The sequence below is a fragment of the Electrophorus electricus genome, chromosome 24 (assembly GCF_013358815.1).
Source record: "Electrophorus electricus isolate fEleEle1 chromosome 24, fEleEle1.pri, whole genome shotgun sequence".
In the NCBI taxonomy this organism is placed as follows: Eukaryota; Metazoa; Chordata; class Actinopteri; order Gymnotiformes; family Gymnotidae; genus Electrophorus; species Electrophorus electricus.
Window position 1 is genome coordinate 9,731,699 of NC_049558.1, and position 13,840 is coordinate 9,745,538.

Genomic DNA, 13,840 nt, shown 5'->3' on the forward strand with positions numbered 1-13,840 from the left:
CCTGATTACAGGGGTCAACACCGAAAGGGGCAAAGAGAGGGAAAGTGTTAGGTGGTGAGACGTGGGAGAACTATTGCCATAGACGGTCTCCTGCTGCCGTCCTCCCAGGGGTCTTCCGCCATCATGCAGATGAACCTTCTCGTCTCGTCTCGTCTCGTTGCCGTTAGTTTCTGGTCCTGCCTCAGCCTGGAGCACCAAGCTTATAGTCGTACACCCGAGAAGAGTCTCGCTGTTTTCGACATCATTGAGTGCCTCTTCACTAAGCCGGACAGTCTCATGCATCTCAGTCGCTAACAGGCAAACATCACCTCAGCCATTATGAAAGTAGATCAAGAAACCACAGGATTTTACATTTGTGACTGAAGCAGTAGAACTATTTAACACATTTCTGGGTTGTTTACTTTATGCGACCTTCTCATGTGACCTTCTCATGATTAAAGCTCCAAGGTTACACATGTATGATGAGAACTTTAAAGGCTGAGGGTCCTCTGGAGAGACTCCATATTCAATTAAAACAGTACAGAAATGTACCTTTAACAGATTGTGGCTGAGATCTATGGTGATGACCTCACCAGCATAGTCACGTCCCTACACTTTATCCTCTTTTCTTGTGGTTAGACAACATGAGCAAAAAAGGGAGATATGGGGAGACTGATGCTATTTCTTTTTCTCATGCAAGAATTTGTAGTTGGTGTTTGAATATTGCCTCTGGCAATATGTTTTGGAACACTGTGAAATGTTACATAATTAAAATGTAAATATATATTCAAATTTTTAAATATTAAAATACATTCTAAACCCAGCTGACAGCCCTAATTCGGTAGTAACAAGACTAGATGGAGTTTTCTTACCCTGAGAAACTGCTTTCCACTCTAAATCATCTTCCCAAGTCATATTTGTTTTCTTCTATAAAACTCATTCTAAAGTAGTTACGTAATCTTTTTGTCTTCTTTTTTTAGAAAGATGAGTAAGATGTCTGGCTCCAGTGTCATAAAGGAAAATGTTCTGGAAATCAATATGGGAAAAATGTCCTAATGAGGATGTTTTGCTAATTATAGGTGCCAATATCAAATCTTCACGTTCTACTGAAGGTGTCGGAAAAGTTCCAGCAACCATTATACAATATTCCCAATAACCTCTGTTCCCCTCAGCCAATGAGTGGCTTACCTCCTTTTCCAGTGACAAGTGATGATTGGATGGCAGCCAACTTGGATCCGCCCTCTCCAGTGATATTACTGGTCATGATCTGTTTCCAGTGACAATTTTCAAGTGTTAAGTCAAATTAATTTATCTAACGTTTTTCCTATCTGCAAACAGATTAAGCTCGTGAACAGCTGCCTTGAATTCAGCAAGCACGTTTGAATCCTTACAGAGTGAATCTTATTGATAACGTTCACCCGGAACCCTAGAAGATGGCTTGACAATTGCAATAAATCCTGTTTCAAAATGTTTTGTGATTATTTGATTTACTAGGAGAAAAGGGCTATCTTGTCTTTAAGACATCTGCTTTGCTCAGTGGTAGACTAGTGATAGACTAGTGATAGACTAGTGATAGACTAGTGATAGACTAGAGTCTTTAGCTATAAAGACGCACATTTCACACTCTGAAGCTCGAGTCCTTCGACATAAGAGACGCCGTCACTTTTAGAAAAATCTATCCTTTTTTTGTGCACATCAAGGCTGATGTGATGCATAATAGTACTGATGATCATAAATTAGTCATCAATAGGACTAGGAACCAAATTTCCTTTCTCAAACAGCACAGATCAAACATGTTCAGTCTTGGAAAAACATACACATTCCAACTTATAAATGTAGTACCTTTTTGTGACAATAATAAATAGGCTTTCGAGATATTAAAGGAGATATGAGAAATACACATGGATTGGCATTACCAAACTTCCTAATGTGACGTCTAAAGCGACACGTAACACAAAACAACGTGAGAAGCGCAGAAGCACGGGAGCCTGTGGCAGGCCAAGGCTGGAAACAGTCTCATTAGACATGATAGCACAACGACTGAGCCTCTGCAGTTTTATAGCCAGCGTGAGAAACGCTCGCCTTCACCTCAGCAGCACTTACCCACTGTTAATTACTCATGATAATAAAAAATATTCATCTTGGATTATCTTATTTATCAGTGCTGTGAATTTGGGAGACACATGATGTCGGGTTTTAGTTAGCAATACAGTGAGTAATTTGTATGACTTGCCTAGTTATGGATCACTCTCACATCTCCATGGTATGCTAATTCCCTGTTGCATTCTTTCCTAAGGCTACAGCCAAGGCCTGGGCCATCTGCTAAGCCACCTTCAACCACAAGAGGGAGCCACATGGTGTAATCAGAGGCAATTAAACCACACCTGTCCTCCTACCTACTTAAGAGCAATTCACAGAGCAGTTTTATGTAACATAACACTCAGTCTTTGTTCAGTGGTCTGGTGAAAGGCAGGGTTGGTGTTTCAGGTAGAGACTTCAAGGCTGTCTTCTCTTTCTCTGTAGAGCCCCTCCTAAATGCCTTGAGGTATGTTCTGCTTCCCTTCTAGTTCCCTCAACCCCTGTCCAGAGTTCGCTCAGCTCTCAGGATTCCTCTGGCTCTCCCCTTCGCTTTCCTTCGCTGCGTCCTGTTTTAGTTGGGAAAGGCAGTTCTTGGCCAGCTTTAGCAGCAGTTCTAACCCCAACCGCACCCACACCCCCGGGGTCCTATGGTATTCTCTGGTGCCCAGCTGGGTCATTAGGTTTTATAGTCTGCCCTTGGGTTCTAATATCAGCTGGTGACTCACTCAGCTTGGTCTTTACTATATATATACTATAAAAAATTATATTGTTTATTACACATTATTGCAGTGTTGGTCTTTGTAATACTGAACTGATCAGCTTGTGAATAAGTCTTCAAGCAAATGACAGTCTATGTGAGTGGGCTCTGTGTGTGTTTGTATTGTTTTGCAGTCCAGATATGTGTCCTGTGGGTATTTTATTGAATCAATGAGTTCACATAATCCCAAACACACAAATCATTTTTGGTAAAAAATAATATACGCCAGTTTTTTTTCAGCCATGTCACACCACAGGTTCTCCTGTGTGTTTTTAATGTACTACAAGGCTCAATAACCACCACATAGCATTTCTGCCCACAGCTTTTCTGCCCACAGCCACAGAGCTTTGTCACACAGTGCACTGATTTGGCATCACAGTATTATAATCTCATGCCTGTAAAACTTACAAGAAATTTGTTTTGGTGATTCTGTCTCACATTGCGGCTACATAGCCATCATGTGAGACGGAAGCACCAAAACAAACGGAAGCCCACACAAATTCATGACAGTCGTGTTGTGGAAGAGCGAAAATGGGCCTCAAAAACCTGAAATGATACCAGGCAGTCGTAGAGACGCAAAGCCGTACACAGTGGGTGGCAGAGATGAAACGAGATACCGGTCGTCTCCGTGGCTGTCGGGGCAGGCCAGGTGAGGGTCTTTATCCGTGTGTCAGTGTCAGATTTAACTCACAAAAGGAGGGATCGGATTTACTGCTGTGTCACAGATGTGCCGTGTGATCCCTCTGTTGATCTTAGTCTTCTCCTGCTTATTTTCTCTGGAGTCAGACCAGGACTTAACTGACATCATAAGATAATCTTGGGACTTCACTTCAAACTGAATACTTGTAAATGCCTAAAGACAGAAGGTGCATGTGTGGTAAGCTTTGTATCACAGTCTGCACACGCATTACAGACTCGCAAAGCTGAAAGGAAAACGCAGCATAAGACTTCTGCATGGCCAAACGCTCTTAGATCCACAAAGGGGGGGGGGGGTCTTTTTTGGAGAACTTCAGTTCAGAAAAGTCACGATTTTTGCGTGACATCTTAGCTACAGATACCTTATCCTGTTTTTCTTGGCGCTGACACATCTGGGATCAGATTAGTGATTCTGGCTCACTTGCAGGAGCAAAGTTGCACAAGAAAGTTTTTAAAAATGTCCTGACTCCTGACGTATCCTAGTTCATGTCGAATCCAAATCTTTAGTTGTGGAGCGCCTCATAAACCTGGCTTTTAACTATCTCACTCATACATTCACTACATTACTATTTTTAATTGAAGTATTACAATTATGTTTAAAATGCATTTTAATGGAAAAAACTAGGTGAATTTCAAACGTCTTGATGCATGTACATCATGCACTGCTCTAAGGCATTATAACATATTAGAAATAATATTGGAGTCATTTATGTTCTGTTCCTATACCAACAGCACGGCCTTTGAGCATGCGTCATTGAGGGGTTACAAAGCTGTGCAAGAGTGCCACCTACTGGTTACTTAAATTACTGAGCATCACACGAAGGCGCTTGCGTTTATGTCGTTGAAATTCCTGATACTTGACCTTTAAAGCGACTAAACAAAGTGTGGCTCATTGAGGGCACTACCACTTCTAGCCCGTTTCTTGCCTTATCCTGCGTTAGCTTTGCTGCCATGGTAACGATGGGTATAACAGACTTTGTCACACGTTGTCCGAGAACATGGAGTGCAGCGAGGAAAGGGGAGCAGTACCGATACAGTCTCTACACCTCCATCTAGTGGACTGGAGAGTTGAGACGTTTAATAATCTTGTTCTTCAAATTGTAACGTTACGTAACAAAAAGCCCAATTGACTATTCAATGTTTTAGAATTTGTGGATCATTTAAAAAAGTTTTGATGTCCTAACTCTACTGGGATACCACCTTCCCTTTGGAGTTGCTTCAGACCTGGAGCTATGATCTCAGGTATTTCCCCATGCTAAGATGCTTGAGGTTGGGGTTCGTGGACATAGAGATTTATGATAAAGTGTGATATTGGTGACAGAGATTTTTACATCCATTTTGAACTTCTGCATGATTTATTAGTCGCTCCATTCCAACTCCTTTGTGAACTCTAGCCTTTGGAGTTTTATACCTGTTGGACTCTTTCACCAATCTCCTACTCACAATACTCCCAAACCCAACATCCCCACTAACAGCTGTGTGTGTTCGACCCAGCTAGAAACCGTATCTTTGTAAAGGCCAATATTTCTGGCCACTGTCTTAAATTGCCCAACTCTTAATAAATAATCTGTGTAACATCAAGAACAGTGAGTGTAATATTAGTTTTCTGCTCTGTTGTTGAAGCTCCTTCTTCCATCATGCAAGTTTGGGATGTAATTTTTAATCCAAAATAACGGACTTTATTTTAACCGGAAAGATTTTCTTTTAAACTGTTTTTGAAACTGTTATAAGGAAAGTGGTATATGTTGGAAATATTAAAATAAGTGTGCATTAGTAAAGATAAATACTGGCTGACAATCTAAATTCTCTGAAAGGCACAAACAAGCAGTCGTCTTACAGAGCAACTACTAAAAACCATTAAATACAGTTCACCCAAAATTAATCTAGCTACAAAAAAATGCAGTGCACACAATATGCACACAAAACGCTTCACATTAATTTTTGCACACAAAGTTCACATTTATTAATACAGTTCAGCTAGCAATATTTTACTTATTTAGTTCTTTTAACAAAGCACCCCTCACTAATACAGCTCTTACATTAACGCTGGGGTGGCAGTCATGAGAACACCTTGCTTACCTCGAGTGAAAAGTGAAAAGATTTAACACTTTATTCATCTCTTCTACTATTCTGTTTCCTCCATCTTCTCTGTTCCAACCTGGACAAGCGCATGGACCAAAACATCCACTCCAGTGACACTTGACCTGCGGGCCCAAGACTGGAAGACACCGCCATCTTGTGCAGTGTTTAGAAAATAGCAGCACAAAAATATTACTGAAAAAAAGTTATAGAATAACATGATCAAAGAAATAGTGAGGTGCAAATGTGCATGTCTGATTATTTAAGACCTTCTGAATAATTTGTCCAGACAGATGCATGAAACCATGAACTCAAACAAGGCACTCTGGAGGTTTGCCAGTGAAAGATTTCCTCTACCAATTAATATAAGTGCTGCAAAAATAACAGGCCAATGTGCCCTCTGCCCCTTAAATGTTACCAGGTGATCTCATTTTCAGCCTGTGGGGATTTCCCTGCTGAGATGTTATGGTGGGTTTTTTAAATATGTTCATCTCTTCTGCCCCTCTGCATCCCCAGCCTATGGACATTCTCCAGCATTAACACAAGCTTCTCAAGGGCCTTCTGCTTTACCTTCGCACAGGACTTATTTTGTAATATTGAACATTGCACTGTAAGACACTCCAATGAGTTCTAGTCATGTCTGTGCATCGTATTGTCTGCACAGTCCATCAAAGCCAAAATTCCACTTAGTTCCTCATGCAGATTAGTGATGGTGGTTGTGCTGTCACTACATTAAGCAAGGGCAGAATTCTGCATGCAGTCTGCTCTGTCCTGGATCCCATGAGACACTCACATTGTCATCTGCTGTCTCACTCTTCTCTCAACCTGGGTTGCTAAGCTTTTTTTGTTGCTAGGAGATGGTCCCATCACACAGAAGGGTGGCAAGTGCTCTTGTGGGAAGTGATGAGATGGTCCACTGTTACATCATTAACAGGAAGGACGAACTCGTCATTGTAGCTGAGTGTCAGAAGTAGCAGCACTGAGCATACCCTTATGATAGGTACATAATTGGGCATGATAAATAAGGAAAGTGGTTAAGGTTTTTAACTAGTAATTAGAAGGTTGCTAGTTCAAGCCGCACTTCCACCAAGTTGCCACTGTTAGGTCCTTGAGCAAGACCCTTGACCTTCAATTGCTCAAATTGTACTTGGTCATAATTGTAAGTTGCTTTGGATAAAAGTATCAGCAAAATGCCATAAATGATAGGAAGGATGGTTCATTCCCCTTGTCTTGTTTTACGCAACTAAATACTTTGGAGCCCAATTATGGAAAATGTTTCAATACCTAAACATTAAACTAACACACCTACCTAAATTGCAGCTGGGCCTTTCTATATTATTATAGCTTTGTCATATTAACCAAAGAAAGTGAGTAGTGTGGTTTCCTGTAAGGCAATAGTGACATAGTGATGCAATGTTGGTCTTTTAGCAACCCACTGACTACTGTTAGCTAAAGATGTATATGGAATGATAATGTTAAAATAACTATAAGTACATAAACCTATAGTTAAACATAAGAAAATTACCAACAAACCAATGAAAGCAAAGTTGCTTGGAAATTTGGAACATGGCCCTGTTTCCAACAAGGAACATATGAGCAAAAGCCCACTGAGCTATAACAAAGCTTCAAAGTTTTTTTCATTAGTGATCACTGGCAACGATGCTTACTAGTTATACAAGGCACTATGAGAATTCTTCCATGCAAATAACCTCATCTATCAGGTACACAGCTACATGAGGTAACTTAACATTTAGCATCCAGTTCTTATATTAGGTTTCATTATTGTTGAAATATGTCTGGTGTAGTGGTCACATGACTCTGAGACATTTGCTCAGCTAGCTCGAAATGACTTCACGTTTGTTCCACAAAACTCAATCTCCTCCTTTCTGAATACTCTTTTTTTTTGGGGGGGGGGGGGGTACATTGTGGCTCTGGTGGGTGCCAAACGCATGTAAGGAGAAAGGAACCCAACAGGTTCTGATTTTCTCCACCTCACAACTGCACCATGGCAGAGAACACACAGCAGTGGAATTGTCTAGTAACAGCCTTTCAGTCAATGCAGTGGTGCTAGCTGCATGAGTTTGCCTCACTACACAGACAGATTTGATAACTGACTGGAGCACAAATGTGGCCCCATTTACAAATCACCACTTATGAAGTCATCTGCTCTGATGTCATATCTTGACTGACAGAATCCTATAGAAAACATTTTGGCCTGACTTGAAAACAATCTTGTATCCAGCTCTTGTAGACGTCTGGAAATGGAGTTCAGTACCCGAGTAATATGTTTAATTTAAAACTCAAAAAAGATGATTGGGAAGGCATATATATATATATATATATATATATATATATATATATATATATATATATATATATATATGATAAATAAAATGTGTGTGTATATGTATCACATCACTAACAATGGTTTCACATCAAGCTAGGAACCCTGCAACCCTGGCTGCAACCCGTGGCTGCATTTCTTGCTGTAGTTATCTCTACATCGTACAGATTGTGCCTCTGTGCCACACAAAGTCCTGTACATGTCTGTCATAGCTTTGCAATGGTGTCAATTTGAGCACTACTCTTGATGTTTTATGAAGAGTAGGGTTAAGAGATTGTGTTAGACTAAAATGTAATGCATGATAAGAAGAATCTTAACATTGCAACTCTGTTCTTTACCTTTTAAACACATTGAAACAGCGTTTCAAAGCATTGTATTGACCTTAAACACTGTTTCAGGGCAAGAGATTGTATATTAGACTAAAATGTAATGTATGATAAGAAGAATCTTAACATTCCAACTCTGTTCTTTACCATTTAAACACATTGAAACAGCGCTTCAAAGCATTGTATTGACCTTAAACACTGTTTCAGGGCAAGAGATTGTATGTTAGACTAAAATGTAATGCATGATAAGAAGAATCTTAACATTGCAACTCTGTTCTTTACCTTTTAAACACACTGAACAGCGTTTCAAAGCATTGTATTGACCTTAAACACTGTTTCAGGGCAAGAGATTGTATGTTGGACTAAAATGTAATGCATGATAAGAAGAATCTTAACATTGCAACTCTGTTCTTTACCTTTTAAACACATTGAAACAGCATTTCAAAGCATTGTATTCACCTTAAACATTGTTTCAGGGCAAGAGATTGTGCGTTAGACTAAAATGTAATGCATGATAAGAAGAATCTTTACATTGCAAGGCTGTTCTTTACCTTTTAAATACATTGAAACCGTGTTACAAAGCATTGAATTCAGTTTAAAAACTGTTTCAGTGCAAGAGATTGTGTTAGACTAAAATGTAATGCATGATAAGAAGAATCTTAACATTGCAACTCTCTTCTTTACCTTTTAAACACATTGAAACAGTGTTTCAAAGCATTGTATTCACCTTAAACACTGTTTCAGGGCAAGAGATTGTGTGTTAGACTAAAATGTAATGCATGAAGAAGAATCTTTACATTGCAACTCTGTTCTTTACCTTTTAAACACATTGAAACAGCATTTCAAAGCATTGTATTGATTAGGTTTTTTGGGTGGTGTTTGCATACAGCTACTTCTAAATGTAATTGGCCTTTTAATTGGTAATTCGCTTATTTCTCTGATATCAAATTATTTAAGCGAATTTTACATAAGCGGAGGTTTTATATTTAAGGCCATTGACACAGTACTATTTGATGCTGATTGGTTAAAAGTCATTCCTGGCTTTAGTTTCTTGCGATGATTAGAACTCTCAATTTGCAAGCATCTATATTGGTGTAGCATGTTGACTTTCATTTTAACTTCTGTTCTTTCATCTCTTCATTATACACTACATCCAATCAGTGATGCAAATTTCCTAAAAGAATATTTAAATACAAGGATACTTAACATTATTTCTGTGATTATTACTAATAGATTTTAATTTTTCTGGCCATTTATGGGGAAATCTATGAAAAATTGACACTGTGACAGATGTATGAATTCAAGCCCACTTGCCACTGATGGCAGAATTAGAAAAACCCTTCAATAGGCCTAAGAGAGTGCTGCACTGCCTTTAATGAAAGTAATGAGGTGTGATCCTGTGCAGGCTCCGGCAGTCTGACCTAACATAGCACACTTGTTTGTCTCCTGGGGAATCTACATATATTCCCATAGAGATGTGAATAACAGATGCGATCCGCTCTCATGTATCAGCAGTTAGTGAGTCCTGTAGTGGAAAATGTGGTGACCTCAGCTCTAAGCTCAGTACTGACTGAGGTGGTGATAACCATAATGTACTGACGAATACTGGTGAATATTTTAGGAGGTACAATGTCATAAGAAACTCAGAAAATCGAATATGAAATCATATGTACGTTCCACAGTAAAAAAGCTAACAAACGTAATCTGTTACAGGAAGTGAAATTGAATTGCAGCTCAAGTTAGAAACTGCACATATCTTGTCCTAGTTCATTGCAACTTTTAACTTAACAACCCGGACCACGATTTTAAACAACACTACACTGTCATAGCATTGTGTCAGTGTGACAAATTACCATGGTGTTGTAACCATGGTAACCTGTAGAGGTGAAGTTCCATTCTAAACACCATTCTATATACTTCCATTCATCTTAATTCAGTCATAGCAAATGGTGTACATGGTGCTCCATCTGGGTGGAGGAGGAGTCCAGACCTGCAGTGTGTAAAACTCCTTAAACTTTAGTACAGCTGGAGAACATTCTGTAGACTTTGAGGTCCTGATGTGGGCAGACAATTGTCTTCCAGTAAAGACATTTATAGCCAAATAAAGTCAATTCAGCTATATTTACTCTAGAGCTGTGCGAATTCCATTCCATATGAATCTCTGTGTGTGTGTGTGTGTGTGTGTGTGTGTGTGTGTGTGTGTGTGTGTGTGTGTGTGTGTGTGTGTGTGTGTGTGTGTGTGTGTAAAAGAATGTGACCTCAGATAACTTTGTGTTGCAGTGCAATATTTTATTAAAAGTCTTGTAATCCGACACAAACCAAATAAAGAAACCAGTTATCAGCTTGCCATCACTTAGACACACTCACCACAGGAGCAACTCGAGCATCTGTTGATGGTGGATCACTTCTTGAAACTGATGTCCAGTATTTCTGGCAGCACACCGAGTTCCCCACCGAGTGCAAGGACTAAGACGTTAATTTACATGAGAATAACACGGACCCCCTTTTGCAAGTTGGGTCCATGGTTATAATGAAAATATTTATGCTCTGTGCCGCTGTGTTCGATACTGCATGCCGAGATGATTAGCGGTTGTTGAAATGGTTGACAGGAAGTTAGAGTGCCTGGCCTCCAGTGAGAGGTCTGCACCGCATCAGTTCAGTCTCTTGACAGAGTCTGAGACTGTTCTCCATCTAAACAGCAGCACTTATGCTGGCTTTTCCAAGACAGCTAATCCCAACACTAAAGTGCACTCCCATTCTGTTATAATCACGGGTCCTTAAGGTTATTGTTGTACAGTAGTGCTGAGAATTAAGTGAGCTTTTGCACACAGATTGAGAATCAGAATGCAGCTTTATTAGCCAAGAGTGACAGAGGGCAGACTTCAGCAGCCAGATAAGAATTAAAATACAGAATTAAAAACAGTAGGGCTATATGTCAGTAACAAAAAAACGCACTAATGTGCTTTAATATTTATAAGAGTAATGGCTCAAGAGAAGAGTTTTCTGCATCTGATAGTTTTGACCCTCATGAGACTACAGCACCTCCCGAGGTCCCGTAGGGATGTCCAGGGTGTGTGCGAGGTCAGCACACTTGCTGGTGGTAAGCAAGCCGTCTGTACTGGGCAGGTTTGTATCAGTGGTGATTTCTGCGGATTTGATGTTGCAGTGCAGTTTGTGCAATTCATGTCTGATGACAGAGCTGCACCAAACAATTACAGAGGTAATTGTTTACAGAGGTCATTTTTGTGAAGAACTCGACTGGCAGCACTTGCGGCACGTTGAATGCTGTCCGTTGGACGTTTAGAATTTGTTGGGCAAAGGACATCGGTGACCTGCTTTAGGTTTGAGCCAGGTGTCCTGCAAGTGGAACTGTCGGCGTACAGTGAAAGCAGCGGAGAGAGAAGACGATTGTTTCTGTGGCCGGTAAGCCTTTACAGAAACCTCACCTGCCTATCTGTGAGGAAACTGGTTCATCCGCTGGCAGGTGTGCAAAGGAACATCGATCTTGGCGAGTCTGTCTTGAAGGCAGTTCTGGGACGATGCCATTGAATGCTGAGCTGGACTCTATGAATAGAATTATGGTGTAAGTTCTTGGGAATTTATGATGTTGAAGGATAATGTGGCAGTCCTTATGTGGACTGGGTTTGTGATGTCCTGGTTAGTATGGTCTAGCAGCTAACCATGTCGCCTTCTCTTTGGGGGTCTGGGGTTTAGTCCTCTGTCTGGGCAAGTGCACCATGTAATACCAAATAAGAGTCTTTTGGCAAGACTCCTAACACTACATTTGCCTATGATTGAAATACACTTCGGATAAGAGTGTCTACAGAAGGTGTACATGTGTACATATTAGATGAGCTTCTGGTGTGCTAACAGCAGTGTCTCGATGAATTTCATGTCTACAGGGATTAAAGATCTGTAATCTTTAAATCCTTTAATAACTTTTTGGACATAGATGTCATTGTGAAGCAAGAAGGAGCTTCACATATCTGCATGAAGACAGGTGCCAGCCAATGAGTTCTTTCAGGTGGGAACATCTGGGTCTGGTGGTTTCTTGGCCTTTTTTCCCTGAGCAAGGGGAGGAGGTGCAGATGGTTGAACGGCTGTCTGGACAATGTGAACATGAGCTGCAATGGATGTGTGATCCTGACCTTTTCAAATTTCCTGTACTTATGTATTCAGTTCAACAGCCAGCTGACAACCTCACAGTGTCTTGGGTGAAGGCTTTGTGTGTCTGGTAAAATCTTGCATGCTTTTCCACACAGTAATTGATCAAGTGGTTGAGCAGATTTCCTCTTCTTTCCAGAGTAGCTCCTTTCGCATGCCTTGATCTCTGAGAGTATTTCTTGCTTGATTCTACACTGTTTTGTTTCTAGACTGATTCTTGTTTCCATTTATCTATGCCTTCTCCTTAGCCTGATGCAGTTTGTCATTATTAGAATTGATATGAGTCATTGAATGCAGAAGTCCCTACGAAAGCTGATGTAGACTATCAGTGTCAGTGTAAATACCCACACGGTGAATAAAAGACACTGCAAAGACAGACACTGCACTTAGTTAGATAAGTTGTCCAAACCTTTACAGTGAGCACAGCACTGGCAGAGTCTAGTTTCTGCCCGCAGGTCAGGTGATGTAGGCAGTGGTCAGACAGTGTCAAAGCCATGGGAAATAGGTGTGTGTGTGTGTGTGGGTGTGTGCTCTTTAAAAACAGCATAATGGTGATCTACTTTGTTTCTAGATCAGGTAATGTATCGTTGGTGACCGAGATTCACTCTGACGACGTCCCCCAAACTGAAACAGAATCTATGCGTTTGTGCTCCTGATAGTAATCTGTGCAGTGAGAGCCTGCTGCACAGGCCTCAGAAGCAATGTCCACTCCACCCTGCAACATCACAGCCTAAGCACTCCACTGCTGTCAGTACCATCACAGCAGTGCAAAACAACATCTCAAAGTAACGGTGTTTACTCATGCAATGGGATCTTTCTTTCCTAAATGCAGAGAGACACAACTAATAAACTACTAATTATTGCACTAATGCACTTCCAGACTTTACTAGTGTGTGTGTGTGTGTGTGTATGGGGTGTATAGTAGCATGTGTATATGCTTAATGGGACAGAAAACTCACAGATAAGATCAGACACTATATGTTTACTGAAGTAAGGGCAATAAGGGCAAGACAGAATCATTGTACAGGTAATGGTCAAAACCAGCACAGGATGAGCAAACACATGGGAGTTCGTAACCCGATAGGCAGAATATATACAGAGACACACAGGGGCGAATCCAAAAAGGCAAAAATCTGAGAACAAACAGGTTCAAATACACAGCTGCCAATTCAGAGAAACCACTCAGTTTGCTTACTACAGATAGGCAATACCTCACATTGAGCGAGTGAACAGAACGGACTTAAATATACAAAGAAAAATGCGAAACAGGTGATGGTGATTAACAGTTTGGAGATACTGATCGCTGGTTGTTTCCCGGATAAGTGGAATCAGGTGGGGATCTCTGGAGAATTTTTCTGTGTATATGGAATGTATATTGGAGTATATTAGTGTGGAGTGAATAATGTGTGTTTGTAC